At 39.1% G+C, this 15363-nt stretch overlaps 1 non-coding gene across 1 annotated transcript; it reads right to left on the reverse strand.

Moving 5' to 3' along the window:
- Nucleotides 1-10016: 10016 nt before the first annotated feature.
- On the reverse strand, nt 10017-10089 carry TRNAS-GGA. Its single transcript has one exon. It is a non-coding gene; the product is annotated as a tRNA-Ser (tRNA).
- Between the last annotated feature and the right edge of the window lie 5274 nt (nt 10090-15363).

The following is a 15363-nucleotide window of genomic DNA, read 5'->3' on the forward strand; positions in this document are numbered from 1 at the left end:
ACTTCTTTCATTAAGCTTATTGCTAAGTATTTTATTCATTTTTATTATATGGTGAATATAAATGTATTCTTAATTTCACTTTAAGATTATACCAGATTATATCATGATATTTTTGCAGGGGGACAAGTGAAATAAAGGAAGCTTAAGTTCTTTCCTCATTCAAGATTAAGACAGCCTCATTAGCCCAAGGTGTCAATAAATATTGTAAATTTAAATATGTATATTAAAAAATATCAGTTCAGTTCAGTCACTCAGTCATGTGCGACTCATTGCAACCCCATGAACCACAGTACGCCAGGCCTCCCTGTCCATCACCAACTCCCGGAGACCACCCAAACCCATGTCCATTGAGTCGGTGACACCATCCAACTATCTCATCCTCTGTCGTCCCCTTCTCCTCCTGCCCTCAATCTTTCCCAGCATCAGAGTCTTTTCCAGTGAGTCAGCTCTTCGCATCAGGTCGCCAAAGTATTGGAGTTTCAGCTTCAACATCAGTCCTTCCAAAGAACACCCAGGACTGATCTCCTTTAGGATGGACTGGATGGATCTCCTTGCAGTCCAAGAGACTCTCAACAGGCTTCTCCAATACCACAGTTCAAAATCATCAACTCTTTGATGCTCAGCTTTCTTTATAGTCCAAATCTCACATCCATACATGACTACTGGAAAAACAATAGCCTTGACTAGATGGACCTTTGTTGGCAAAATAATGTCTCTGCTTTTTAATATGCTGTCTAGGTTGGTCATAACTTTCCTTCCACGGAGAAAGTGTCTTTTAATTTCATGGCTGCAATCACCATCTGCAGTGATTTTGGAGCCCCCAAAAATAAAGTCTGGAGAAGGCAATGGCACCCCACTCCAGTACTCTTGCCTGGAAAATCCCATGGATGGAGGAGCCTGGGGGGCTGCAGTCCATGGAGTCGCTAGGAGTCGGACACGACTGAGCGACTTCACTTTCACTTTTCACTTTCATGCATTGGAGAAGGAAATGGCAACCCACTCCAGTGTTCTTGCCTGGAGAATCCCAGGGACGAGGGAGCCTGGTGGGCTGCCGTCTCTGGGGTCGCACAGAGTGGGACACGACTGAAGCGACTTTGCAGCAGCAGCAGTAGCAAAAATAAAGTCAGCCACTGTTTCCGCTCTTTCCCCTTTTATTTGCCATGAAGTAATGGGATCAGATGCCATGATCTTCGTTTTCTGAATGATGAGCTTTAAGCCAACTTTTTCACTCTCCTCTTTCACTTTCATCAAGAGGTTCTTTAGTTCTTCTTCCACTTTCTGCCATATGGATGGTGTCATCTGCATATCTGAGGTTATTGATATTTCTCCCGGCAATCTTGATTCCAGCTTGTGCTTCTTTCAGCCCAACATTTCTCATAATGTACTCTGCATATAAGTTAAATAAGCAGGGTGACAATATACAGCCTTGATGTACTTCTTTTCCTATTTGGAATCAGTCTGTTGTTCCATGTCCAGTTCTAACTGTTGTTTCTTGACCTGCATACAGATTTCTCAGGAGGCAGGTCAGGTGGTCTGGTATTCCCATCTCTTTCAGAATTCTCCACAGTTTATTGTGATCCACACAGTCAAAGGCTTTGAAATAGTCAATAAAGCAGAAGTTGATGTTTTTCTGGAACTCTCTTGCTTTTTCGATGATCCAGCAGATGTTGGCAATTTGATCTCTGGTTCCTCTGCCTTTTCTAAAACCAGCTTGAACATCTGGACGTTCATGGTTCACATATTGCTGAAGCTTGGCTTGGAGAATTTTAAACATTACTTTACTAGCATTTGAGATGAGTAAAATTGTGTGGTAGTTTGAGCATTCTTTGGCATTGCCGTTCTTTGGGATTGAAATGAAAACGGACCTTTTCCAGTCCTGTGGCCACTGCTGAGTTTTCCAGATTTGCTGACATATTGAATGCAGCACTTTCACAGCATCATCTTTCAGGATTTGAAATAGCTCAACTGGAATTCCATCATCTCCACTAGCTTTGTTCATAGTAATACTTCCTAAGGCCCATTTGAGTCCACATTCCAGGATATCTGACTCTAGGTGAGTGATCACACCATCATGATTACCTGGGTCTTGAAGATCTTTTTTGTACAGTTCTTCTGTGTATTCTTGCCACCTCTTCTTAATATCTTCTGCTTCTGTTAAGTCCATACCATTTATGTCCTTTATTGAGCCCATTTTTGCATAAAACTTAAGAGTAACCTTAAAAATATTTGAAGTAGGATATATAATTTCCAAATTACCAAGAACAACAAAAAATAAATGAAGCAAATCCATACATAACAAAAGATGGGACAAAGAGGAGAGAAATAATAGAAAAAAATAAATGAATGCTTTAACACTGAGATCCAGAACAATGCAAGAATGTCTGCTCTTACCATTCCTTTTCAACACAGTACTGGAAGTTCTGGGCATTACAATAAGTCAAAAAAAAAAAAGAAAAGAAAAAGCTTACAGATTGGAAGAGAAGAAATAAAACTGTCTCTATTTGTAAATTATATGATTCTGTGCATAGAAATTCTCAAAGAATCTCAAGAGAAAACTGCAAGAACTAATAAGTAAGTCTATCAAGATCACAGGGTAAAACACAAGAGAAAAAAAAAGACTCAACTGCATTTCTATATTTTAACAATAAACATGCAGAAACCAGAATTTTAAAACACAGTACCTTTTACAATCACTCCAAAGAAAATAAACTACTTAGATGTATACTTAACAAAGCAAGTGTAGGATTTCTATGATATAAATTACAAAATACTGGTGAAGGAACTCAAAGATTTAAAAAATGGTTTTAATGTAGGTTCTGTCAAGGGTCCAGCAATATGTTCTGTAAGACATTTTTAATGTATTATAGAATTTGTAATTTTACATAGAGTGGGACATGACAGCTAAGTAATCTCAAAATAGAAGAAAAAAATAATCATTTCACCTGATTTTATTAAGGCTTACTATCTACCTGATTACTTATTGTGAGTGAGTGAAGTCGCTCAGTCGTGTCCGACTCTTTGCGACCCCATGGACTGTAGCCTGCCAGGCTCCTCTGTCCATGGGATTTTCTTGGCAATAGTACTGGAGTGGATTGCCATTTCCTTCTCCAGGGGATCTTCCCAACCCAGGGATTGAACCCAGGTCTCCCGCACTGTAGACAGACGCTTTACTGTCTGAGCCACCAGGAAATCTGAAATTATTAAGGCTTACTATCTAGCCAAGTAATGCTAGCAACATACATTGACAGATAAATAGACACATAAATAATGGAACAAAACAAAGATCTTAGCAATAGAGCCACAAAAATATGCTCAACTGATTTTTTTACTAAAGTGAAAAGCAATTCAAAGGAAAAAGAATAGCAAATGGTGCTAGATCAATTATACTTCCATAGCAAAAGCATGAAACTCAACCTAAACATCACACTTTATACTAATATTAGCTTAAACGGATCATAAAGAAATGTGAAATGTAAACTGAAAGTTTTAAGGGGAAATGGAAATCATCTTTAAGATCTAGGAGTTGGCAAAGAGTTCTTAAACTTGATATCCACAGCACAATCCATAAAAGGAAAAATTAATAAACTGGATCCCCTCAAATTTAAAAACTTTTGCTTTGCAAAAGTTCTTGTAAAGAGAATGAAAGGACAAGCCACAGACTTGGAGAAAGTAGTTGTAAACCACATCTTACAAACCACTAGTGACTAGACACTATGAAGTGAAAGTGAAAGCTGTTCAGTCGTGTCCAACTCTTTGTGACCCCATGGACTATACAGTCCATGGAATTTTCCAGGCCAGAATACTGGAGTGGGTGCCCTTTCCCTTCTTCAGGGGCTCTTCCCAACCCAGGATTGAACCCAGGTTTCCCACATTGCAGGCAGATTCTTTACCAGCTGAGCCACAAGGGAGGCCCAGAAAATATAAAGAACTCTCAAAAGTAAATGGTAAAAAGAAACAACCTGATTAGAAAATGGATTAAATAAAAAGAAAAAAATAGATTAAACACATGAAAAGATATTTCACCAAAGAGGGTTAAGGACACTGGTGATAAAATGTGCTACAAAATAAAATACTTAGAAATAAAGCTAATGTGATAAAATATTTTGAGAAATTTTCCAATTTTGAACCACCCTTCCATGCCTGGAATTTGCTCATGAATTAACTGGTACAGAGGTTAGATTATAAATTAAACATATAAAAATTAATAGTTTTCCCTATACTTTTAATATTAAATTAGAAATAAAAAATATTTTAGATGTTTGTACTTCATTCACAACAGCAAGAAAAATTATGAAGAATATAGTAATAAATTCTCAAGAAAAGTAGATAATTTGTAAAAATACAAAAGGTGAAAGTTGCTCAGTCATGTCTGACTCTTTGCAACACATGGGCTGTGGTCAGCGAGGCTCCTCTGTCCATGGAATTCTCCAGGCAAGAATACTGGAGTGGGTTGCCATGCCCTCTTCCAGCGGATCTTCCCAACCCAGGGATCAAACTCAGGTCTCCCATGTTGCACGTGGATTCTTTTCCATCTAAGCCACCAGGGAAGCCCAAGAATACTGGAGTAGGAAGCCTATCCCTTTTCCAGGGGATCTTCCTGACCCAGGAATTGAACTGGGGTCTCCTGCACTGCAGGCAGATTCTTTACCAGCTGAGCTATCAGGGAAGTCTAAAAACACAAAATAAAACCTAAATAAAGACATTAAATGGAGAGGAATCAATAAAATTTAAAATGTCAATCTTTCCAAAGTAACATTTAAATTTTAACATATAATTTTAATCAAAACCTCAAAATATTTTGCTTGGTTTGAAAGTGAAGTCATGTCTGACTCTGCAACCCCGTGGACTGTAGCCCACCAGGCTCCTCCATCCATGGGATTCTCCAGGCAAGAACACTGGAGTGGGTTGCCATTTCCTTCTCCAGGGGATCTTCCTGACCCAGGGATCGAACCCAGGTCTCCTGCACTGCAGGCAGACACTTTACCCTCTGAGCCACCAGGGAAGTTTGTTTGGTTTGGTTTAGATAAAATTGACTTATGGCAATATATAGAATTAGTCCCACTTTTTTGTAAGGGAAAATTGTGTATGTATGTGTGTGTGTATTTCTGTGAGTGAAAGGCGTAGAAGGATATACAGTAAGCTATAATGTGTAACCTTGGAAAAGAGGATTTTTGAGAAAAGAGGAAATTATTGTTTTTTTCTTTGTATAGAATATCATCTTACAGCAAATATGAATTCCTTTTTTAAATGTTAAAATTTTTAAAATTTAAAGGAAAATCAAACTTTAATAAATATAAAAATTACAATAAAAATAGTGAACTTTATGAGTTTTTAATTTGTGAAACGAATTTAAATTTCACCCAAAATAGTAAACAGGTGTGACAAGATAAGACTTCACTGGTGGCTAACTTGATCTTATTTTTTTAATTAAAGCAAAATTGCACTAACGTCAAAAGAGACAAAGCAATGAACACTACATAAAACACACAATAGACCCAGGTGCAACTACATGTTTTTTGATGTGGTAATCATTTCATTTCAAAATAATGAGAAATATAATTATTAGTATATGCTCAAAAATATATAGACAAAAATCACAACCGTAAGTACTCTGTACCTAAATGTTCAACAACAACAACAAAAATTTACTAAAGTCATGATCCATTCATAACCTGGAACACCACTCAGCATTAAAATTATGTGGTAAAATATTCAAGAAAGTGTCCTCAATAGATTGTTAGGTCATTTTCAAGAAGAAAATAAAATGTTTTGCTGTTATAATTTTCTAAATATAGAATACTAGAAGAATATGAAATAGAAAAATAAAAGTGTTCTGTTAAGGGAACACACAAGTAATTTTTATTTTTGTTGTTCTTTTCTCTGTCTTTTGAATTTATACTTAGAAAGTAAATTTCAAGTTAAAAATCCTTGCTAAAATCATAGCTCTGTTTTCTAAATAGAAGAGAGAAAAATCACATTTATATCTCATGAAAGAATTTATAAAAGAATATCACTCTATTCATTTAAATTTTGCCTCATAAGATAAACTGACCAGGAATTCCCTGGCAGTTCAGTAAGCAGGACTTCATGCTTTCACTGCCAAAGGTGCAAGTTCAATCCCTGGTCAGGGAACTAACATCCTGCAAGCTGGGAGGCATGGCTTAAAAAAGGATAAACTGATCAAGGAGTCTTCACCAAAATTTTAGGGTAGATAAAAAAGGAACATTACATCCCAGAGCTCTATGCTGGTCACATACTTGGTTGCAGTAGATTGCATTAGTGATGTGTTAATAATATGCCTTGGAGGAGTCAGCAGAACAGTTAGATTTGTGAAAACATAATTAGCATCACAAGAAAAACAAAACATAAAAGCAATCAGAGGTCTTCTTGATCCTTTGTACTAAAGTAGAAATACAATTGTTCTCCCTGGAAAACATTAAAAGGCCTATTTTGTCTGCAAGGCTACTGTATCTCGACTTGTTTGGGTGCAACTGGGCTGACAATGAAAAGCAGGATGTCATTCCAGGGAGCCAGCTGACTTCTCTGCAGGAATTCTGCTGAGCTGACAGCGGTGGCACTTGTACCAGCAAGCTGGCCATCAGAACCCGCATCTGTTAGGACTCAAGGTAGGAAGTAGTCAAGTAGTTTCAGCATGCATTTCTCTAGATTCCAAGTTTTCGTAACTTCTAGCCTGTTACTGCTACTGCTGCTACTGCTAAGTCACTTCAGTGACTCTGTGTGACCCCACAGATGGCAGCCCACCAGGCTCCCCCGTCCCTGGGATTCTCCAGGCAAGAATACTGGAGTGGGTTGCCATTTCCTTCTCCAATGCATGAAAGTGAAAAGTGAAAGGAAAGTCGCTCAGTCATGTCTGACTCTTCACGACCCCATGGACTGCAGTCTACCAGGCTCCTCCATCCATGGGATTTTCCAGGCAAGAGTATTGGAGTGGGTTGCCATTGCCTTCTCCAAGCCTGTTACTACTTAACGAAAACTATGAGAAATGTGAACAGAAAGAGCGTTGGGAAAAAATCAAAACCTTGTTGTATAGACTAGATTGTGTTCCTCATCATTCATGTGTTGAGGAAGTTCCTAAGCCCTAGTACCTCAGAATATACCCATATTTGGCAAGAAGGCCTTTAAACAGGTAATTAAGGTAAAATGAATTCATAAGGGAGGGCTCTATATAGGCGGTACTCTTTTAAGAAGAGAGCAAGATACATGTAGATCAAGAGCCAACCCTGTGAGAACACAGCAAGGAGATCGTCTGCAAGTCCAGGAGAGAAGCCTCAGAAGGAAGCTAAGCTGCTGACCCCTTGATCCCGGGCTTCTGTCCTCCAAAACTGTGAGAAGATTAATTTCTGTTGTGCAATTCACCTGGTCTCCGATATGTTCTTACAGCAGCCCTAGCAAATTAATACACATAGGAACACTCAAAAGAAAATAAAATTGTAATCAGTATGTATTGAAGAACAAAGGAATCTTAATATATCTACTTTGTTTTTGGAAGACCTCTAGGTTTCTTGAAAGTAAAATAGCAAAAAAAAATAAATTATATACACAGACATACACATCTGTATATGTCTTATACCCTTACTCCCCAAAAGCTGCAAGTGGTGAGATTTGAAACCCCAGGAAACCCCCAGGCAAAGCTACAGTGCCATCTTTGAAGTTTAGTTTGGAAGGGACCCAAAAGGTCACACCAGCCAGCATCCCACCTGTGAGGGGATCTACCTGGAGTACTCCTGACAGGCAGGTATCTCAGAGTGTACAGGTGTCAAAATACAGGGACTAGCTCACGCATTTCAAGAATTCCAGCTGTTAAATAACTCCTTCTAATATTCAGTGGCACCTTATGCAATGATCCTAACTTCTACCCTCAGATCTGTATTTGGCTTCCCAGGTGGTGCTAGAGGTAAAGAACCCACATGCCAATGCAGGAGACATAAAAGACACTGGTTCAATCCCTGGGTGGGGAAGATCCCCTGGAGAAGGAAACGGCAACCCACTCCAGTATTCCTGCCTGGGAAATCCCATGGACAGAGGAGCCTGGTGGGCTACAGTCCATAGGATCACAAAGAGTCGGACACGACTGAAGCGACTAAGCACGCACCTATCCTTCATGTCCATTCTCCCAGCTCTTCCCACATATTGTCTACCTTCCTCCAAATAAAGTCTCTGTCCTACCTATAGGAGTGTCCACAGCCAACCACTGCATATCCCTTGAAGTCCTCTAATAGAAAGCATGAGATCAATGTTCAGCATGATTACATGGGGAGCTTAACTGACCAGCTCCTTAGTGAAAATTACTGGGAAAAAAAAATTCTTAAGCCTCTGGAAATGGTGCTAAGAGCAAAATCTATTGAAGAAAATCTATGAAAATTTATTAAGAAAGGCGAGTCTGTTATATTAGAAAAAAGACCACTCCTGTGTGCCCCTCTTCCAGCTCAATGAGGTTGAGATTCCATCTCATTCTGATTCAGCCAGGAACACGGGACTCCCTCTTCCTCCGGCTCTCAGTTTTGGGAGTCTTTCTTCCTGAAAGGAGCAGGACTTCAGTGTTTCTCTGAGGCTAAGTCGCAGGTGAGTCAAGAGGTGGAGGCTCTTTTTCCACCCACAACCCCACTTGTAGAATAGAAGTTCTACTTCAGTCCTGGCATAAAGATAGACATAATGAATCAACGGTTTAGAATTGTGGTTCAAAAAAATTAACTCATACATCTGTAATCAACTGATTTTTTAACAAGAACATCCAAAGGAACAATAAATGATTTTTTTTTTTTTAAGTACTAGTACAACAGGATGGGCTTCCCAGGGCGCACTAGTGGTAAAGAATCCACCTGCCAATTCAGGAAATGTGAGAGACACAGGTTTGATCCCTGAGTCAGGACGATCCCCTGGAGGAGGGCATATCAACACACTCCAGTATTCTTGTCTGGAGAATTTCATAGACAGAGGAGCCCAGAGGGCTATACTCCATGGGGTTGCAAAGAGTCAAACACAACTGAAGTAATTTAGCACACATGCACACAAACAACTGGATATCCATATGCAAAAATAAATAAACATATTGAGCTCTTACCTCAAACCATATACAAAAATTAACTCAAAATATATCAAAGACCTAGGCTTCCAGGTGACACTAGTGGTAAAGAGCCCACCTGCCCAGGCAGGAGACATAAGAGACATGGTTTCGATCACTGGATCAGGAAGATCCCCTGGTGGAGGGTATGGCAACCCACTCCAGTACTTCCGTATTCTTACCTGGAGAATCCCATGGACAGAGCAGTCTAATAGGCTACAGTTCATAGGATCACAGAGTCAGACACCACCGAAGCAACTTAGCACGCATTCACACACATATCAAAGACCCATGTAAGACTAAAACTGTAGACCTCTTAGGAGAAAACGCTAGCTTGAATTTTAATGGCCTTGGATTTGGCAGTGGAGTCTTAGATATAAACCCAAAGCATGAGCAACAAAAGCAAATAAATAAACTAGACTTCACCAGAATTTAATAGTTTTGTGTTTCAAGTACGCTATCAACAACATGAAAATTTAACCAAGAGAATGAGAGAAAATATTTGAAAATCATAAAGGATTCATATCTGGAAGATATGAAGAACTCTTACAACTCAATAAGGATTGGTTTAGATGTTTTTCTCAAGGAAGATATACAAATGTCCTATATCATGGAAATGGAACTTATATCATCAGTCATTAAAGGATCAAAACTACATGAAATACCTCATATCCACAAGAATGGCTAGAATCACCGTGTCGTACAGTGAGAGCTTGTGAAGATGTAGAGGAATGAGAACCCTTGTACATTGCTAATGGGAGTGCAAAATGATTAAGCCACTTTAGAAAGCAGTCTAGAAAGAAAGTGAAGTCATTCAGTCGTGTCCGACTCTTTGCGACCCAATGGACTGTAGCCTACCAGGCTCCTCCCTCCATGGGATTTTCCAGGCAAGAGTACTGGAGTAGGGTGCCTGCCATTTTGTTCTCCAGGGGATCTTCCCGACACAGGGATCGAACCTGGGTCTCCTGCATTCCAGGCAGTCGCTTTAACCTCTGAGCCACCAGGGAAGCCCTAGAAAGCAGTCTAGCAGCTCTTAAAACATAAGGTTATCATATGACTAAACAACTGTGCTCCTAGGTATTTATCCAATAGAAATGAGAATATATGTACACACAAAAACGTGTGCATAAAATTGTATAGGGGCATTGTTTGTAATAGCCAAAAAGTAGAAACAATCCAAGTATCTACCAACTGGTGAATGAAGCAACAAAGCGGGATGTACCCACACAAGGGAATACAATTCAGATGTAAATGGGAATAAAATACTGATGCGTGCAGCAAATTAGAGGAATTTTGAAAATTTATGCCAAATGAAACTAGCCACAAAAGTCCACTTACTGTATCATTCCATTTCTTTGAAAATCTAGTACAGAGAAATCTCGAGACAGAAAGTAAATTAGTTATAGTTCTGTGTTGGAGGATAGAAGAGGCAATAAGACAGCGATAGCTGAAGGGTATAGAGTTTCTTTTTGAGATGATGAAAATATTCTAAAACTATCTATGGTGATAGTTTCATACATCTGTGAATATACTAAAAACTATTGAATTGTGTACTTTAAATCTGCATATATACAGTATAAAAATTGCAAAGCTCAGAGGTTAAAGCGTCTGCCTCCAAAGCAGGAGACCCGGGTTCGATCCTTAGGTCAGGAAGATCCCCTGGAGAAGGAAATGGTAACTCACTCCAGTATTCTTGCCTGGAGAATCCCATGGACAGAGAAGCCTGGTAGGCTACAGACCATGGGGTCACAAAGAGTCGGACACGACTGAGAGACTTCACTTATTAAAAAAAGCTATTCCAATAGGAAATATAGCCCAACACTGAAAGAGACCATTCCAGGTTCTAAACCCCTACTCCAATTTTTTTTTTCTTTTCTATATGGGAAACATAAACAGGTCGAGCAGTAATTTCATTTCAACCTAAAACAAGGATTCCCCAAGTATTCAAGTGAGCCTGTAATGTTTAACTATGAATTTGTGCCACATTTACAATGTCACATCTCTGCTGGGTGTATACAGGAACTGTCACCTTTTGACTAAGGCCGCAGTCCATTGTGGCACTCCTGTTAACAGGCATGCAGCATCCCTGAGCCTCTGTTTCCTCATTTGTACATCTGGCACACTCAGCCTTGCTCCAACAAGTTCTGCTTGTTGTAAAGATCAAATGAAACCACAAAAAAAAAAAAAAAAAAAAAAACACTTTGAAAAGATGAAGGTATTATAAAGACAAAGGAGATTAATCCTTAGCATTAATCTTTAACATCCTCTCAAAAAATCTTTCAGCAACTGGCCCCCTGGGAATAGCAGATTAAGTACAAATTAAAAAAAAACTTCAACTAACATTTTCATCCAAATTCAAAAGGTATTTTACATTCATTAAGCTTTGAAGTTCATAGTCTAGTACTTCTTTTTTTACTATATCCATTAGTCATATAAAGTGAGAAATCAAGTCACAGCCTTTGTCAGAGGATTAAATGTTTCCAAATGACCTATCTCATGAACACAGGGTAGAAAAGTAATGAGAAATATCCAACTCTATTTTTCTTTTGTAGTATACTAATAACAACAAAAAAAAGCTTTTAAAATTAAAAGATGTTGGTAACATTTTGAGCATACTTAACATTCTTTTTAAAGCAACTTCTCTGCTGGCAGTGGATTTTAGGTTGCAATGCCTTAAGCTAAGAAAGCTAGTCTTAAAAAGAAAAGGAAAAAACCAAGGAAACAAGCATGATGCAGTCCGTTGTAAGTAATCACTTTACAAAGGGAATTATAAAGAAGGGCTGGCAGTCTTGCCTTCAGAGTCCCTCCCGTGAAGGACCTGACCATTTATGCTGCTACACCAATTCACAACATGAGAGGGATCCGAGTTCTCCAATTACGATTTTTCAGTAGTAAAAATAATTATTTCAATTTTCCAAGTCCTTTCACATATATTATCCCTTTTGATCATCACAACATGAGGGAAGTGAAGATTTTCCCACTCATGAATTATAGAACTAGGAGTGGTACCCAGCATTCCAACTCTCCAGCCTCTGCGATGTCCTCTGCCTCGTGCAGAGGATGAGCACCACAAAAACTCTCTTGCCACATAGAGACTCATTCCAAACTCCTGCATTAAATGGCTGGGTCAACCTAGCATGGCTTCCACCAGCCTAAGGCCACATCCTTGGGATGACTAAGACATCCTCTCTTAGAGTTCCAGTCTAAAAAAGCTCAAGGCTGTCAAAAAAAATTTACCATTTGTTCTAGCCAACACCTGGCCACAGGGCCCTGACCTCCACTCCTTTCTTCGAACATTTCTAATTTAAAAAGGCAGGAAGGGGTAAGCTCACAATTGTAAGTTCTCCCTCTGTCGCTTTCAAATATACACATATGTATTCCCTACAACCCAGGAGTGTCTTTCTCAAGGACTTGAAAGTCATTCCTTTCAAATACTATCATCAAGAAGGATAGGTCCTCTGTCTCCCAGGCTGTATGGGTGAGTAGAATCCTAATTCAGGTAACTGCCAACTAGTAGCCACAGCTGTCCTAAAGACATCTTCACTGTCTATCTCACTAGATTTTTGTAGTTTTTTTCTTATCTCCCTGAATTCTACCTGACCCCTGCTCACTGCTCCTCCCTATTCCCTCATCCTGATTTTAAAATGCTGCAGTCACCTCTGTACAGGCTTCCCTGATGGCTCAGATGGTAAAGAATCTGCCTGCAATGCAGGAGACCCAAGTTCGATCCCTAAGTTGCTATCTCCTGGAGAAGGAAATGGCAACCTGCTCTAGTATTCTTGCCTGGAGAATCCTGATGGACAGAGGAGTCTGGCAAGCTATAATCGATGAGGTCGCAAAGAGTCTAACACGACTGAGTGACTAACACACACACACCTTTTTATCAGTAAAATGGAACTCAGCTCTTTTCCCTACTGTCAGTAGTTAATAAAATCTGCCTTCACCACTTTAACTAATATCCAGCTTTATCTTTGACAACACACACGCAGCTGCCCCCAGGCAAATGTAGACAAAACCAACCACATCTCCTCTTTATTCTGTCCTGTGCCTGACCCGAGTCCCCATCTCTGCCCTGTCCCCTCTGGCTTCAAAGCTTCCCACATGTACCAGTGGAATAACCTCCTTTACATCTGTCTGCCTCAAAACTGTCTCCCAGGCAGTTCGTTCTGCATCTTCCTCCCAAGGTGTAAGTTGTATCATATCTTCCTCTCTTCAAAAGCACCTGCAGTGTTGACAAGCTAATTAGCATTCAGCACTCTGTACTGGCTGGTCTAAGTCTCAATTTCATTTATATCCCTGAGCTAACATGCCAAGTGAATTCAGGGGCAGGAAGAAGCAAGATCTCCACACACTGTTCTTCAGGGCCTCATGTGAAGACAACCTAACAGAATGATATCTGGGAAGACTTGCGAAAATCACTGGTAAGTCATTTGCAGAAAGCCTCAACCTATCCCAGCTGTTGTCTGAAAAATATTCCTGAAAAGACCCAGAATCTCAGGTAGTCCTGCCTCAGACAGGCAAAAATTTATTATTCTTTAACCTCACTCTCTTCTTTGGGCTTTTCAAAACAGAATAAAGATGAAAATTATTGCTACTGACAGCCAGCACCTATTAAGTGCCTTCTCTGGGTTGAGCAACTCACTAAAAACCTACATGCATTTTCTCATTTAATCTTCAAAATGCTGTAACCATGACATAGGCACTGTTATTATTCCCATTGAACAGATGAAGAAACTTAGGCTTAACATGGATCTGCATCTTTTGTGCAAGTGGCAAAGCTGGAACATGAATCCAGGTCCCTATGTCCTCAGAGCTTGAGTTCTTACCTGCTACACATGTTGACAAGCATCCAAACATTTTTAAACAGCTCTCATTCAATCTTGGAGAAGGAAATGGCAACCCACTCCAGTACTCTTGCCTAGAAAATTCCATGGACAGAGGAGCCTTTTAGGCTACAGTCCATGGGGTCGCAAAGAGTCAGACATGACTGAGTGACTTCACTTTACTTTCATTCAATCTTAGGGTCTTCAATCCATTTCTCATCATATGGACCATGATCGTTTTGTCATCCCAGGCATTGTCCTCTGAACTTGAGTCAGAGTAAAACAAAAGTAGCACTCTAAGGAAGCCCTCAGTAGGCACTTGACTCATTCATTTTACATTATGTTCTCAACTGGGTCTTTATTTTCCTTTGTTCATTTAAGAGACTTGTTGCCACCTCCTCTTAATTCATCAAGATAGACTTCAAATAGATTAAAGAGTTAAATTATTTTCCTTGAAAAAAAATCAATAAAAAAAAAAACTAGAAGACAACAGAGTGATATATTTTTAAAAGATTATTTTCTAAATGTAGCAGTAACACAAGAAAGGACAAAGGGAAATATTGAAGATCTGACTACAGAAAAATTGAAAATGTCTGTACATGAAAAGCAACTAAAATATAAAGACAAACAGCAGATTGAAAAAAATGTTTGCAGGAACTATGACAAGGGTAAATGCTCTTATTAAACAGAGAGAGTATGCCAATCGATGAGAAAAACATTAAGATAAAGGGCCATCAGCAGGAGAGTTACACAAGAGAAGACGCACCCTGTAAGCTAATGTGATGGGGGAAAGTTAAGCTTAATAAGAAATTAAGAAGTGTAAATAACGTTGACAATTTTCACCTAATAATTAGCAAAAGATTAATAAGATGTTCAATGTGTTCAGAGAATTAGCAAAATCAGTACTTTACTACTTTTTCTGGAGGTAATATAAATTGTTGGAAACTTCTGGAAAGATATTTGACAATTCATTTCACATGTTTTTTTTTTTTTTTAAGTCTTAAAGTTAGGCCAGTAATCCCACTCTTTTAATAATTCAAAACACAAAAAAAGCTAAAAGGTATAAGATAATTACAGTAGCTCAAATCGGGACTATACAAAGATTACAATAATCAAAGCATTTCTGCATGATCTGTGCTACCTACACGACATCCACTTCGTAAATCACTATTTTATAATGTAAAATATGTATACTTTCCAACAACATTTAAAAAAAAACGTATATAAAGCGTTGTGGAAAAGCAAGACTGATATGCATATACTGTGTGTGTTCACTCATATTGTTGCTGTTGTTGCTGGGTCACTAAGTTATGTCCAACTCTGCACCTCCATGGACTGTAGTCCACTAGCCTCCTCTGTCCATGGAGTTTCCCAGGCAAGATTACTGGACTGGGTTGCCATTTTCTACTTTGGGGGATCTTCCTGACCAAGGGTTTGAACACACATCTCCTGCATTAG

This window comes from Oryx dammah, unplaced genomic scaffold (genome assembly GCF_014754425.2).
Source record: "Oryx dammah isolate SB20612 unplaced genomic scaffold, SCBI_Odam_1.1 HiC_scaffold_6, whole genome shotgun sequence".
NCBI lineage: Eukaryota > Metazoa > Chordata > Mammalia > Artiodactyla > Bovidae > Oryx > Oryx dammah.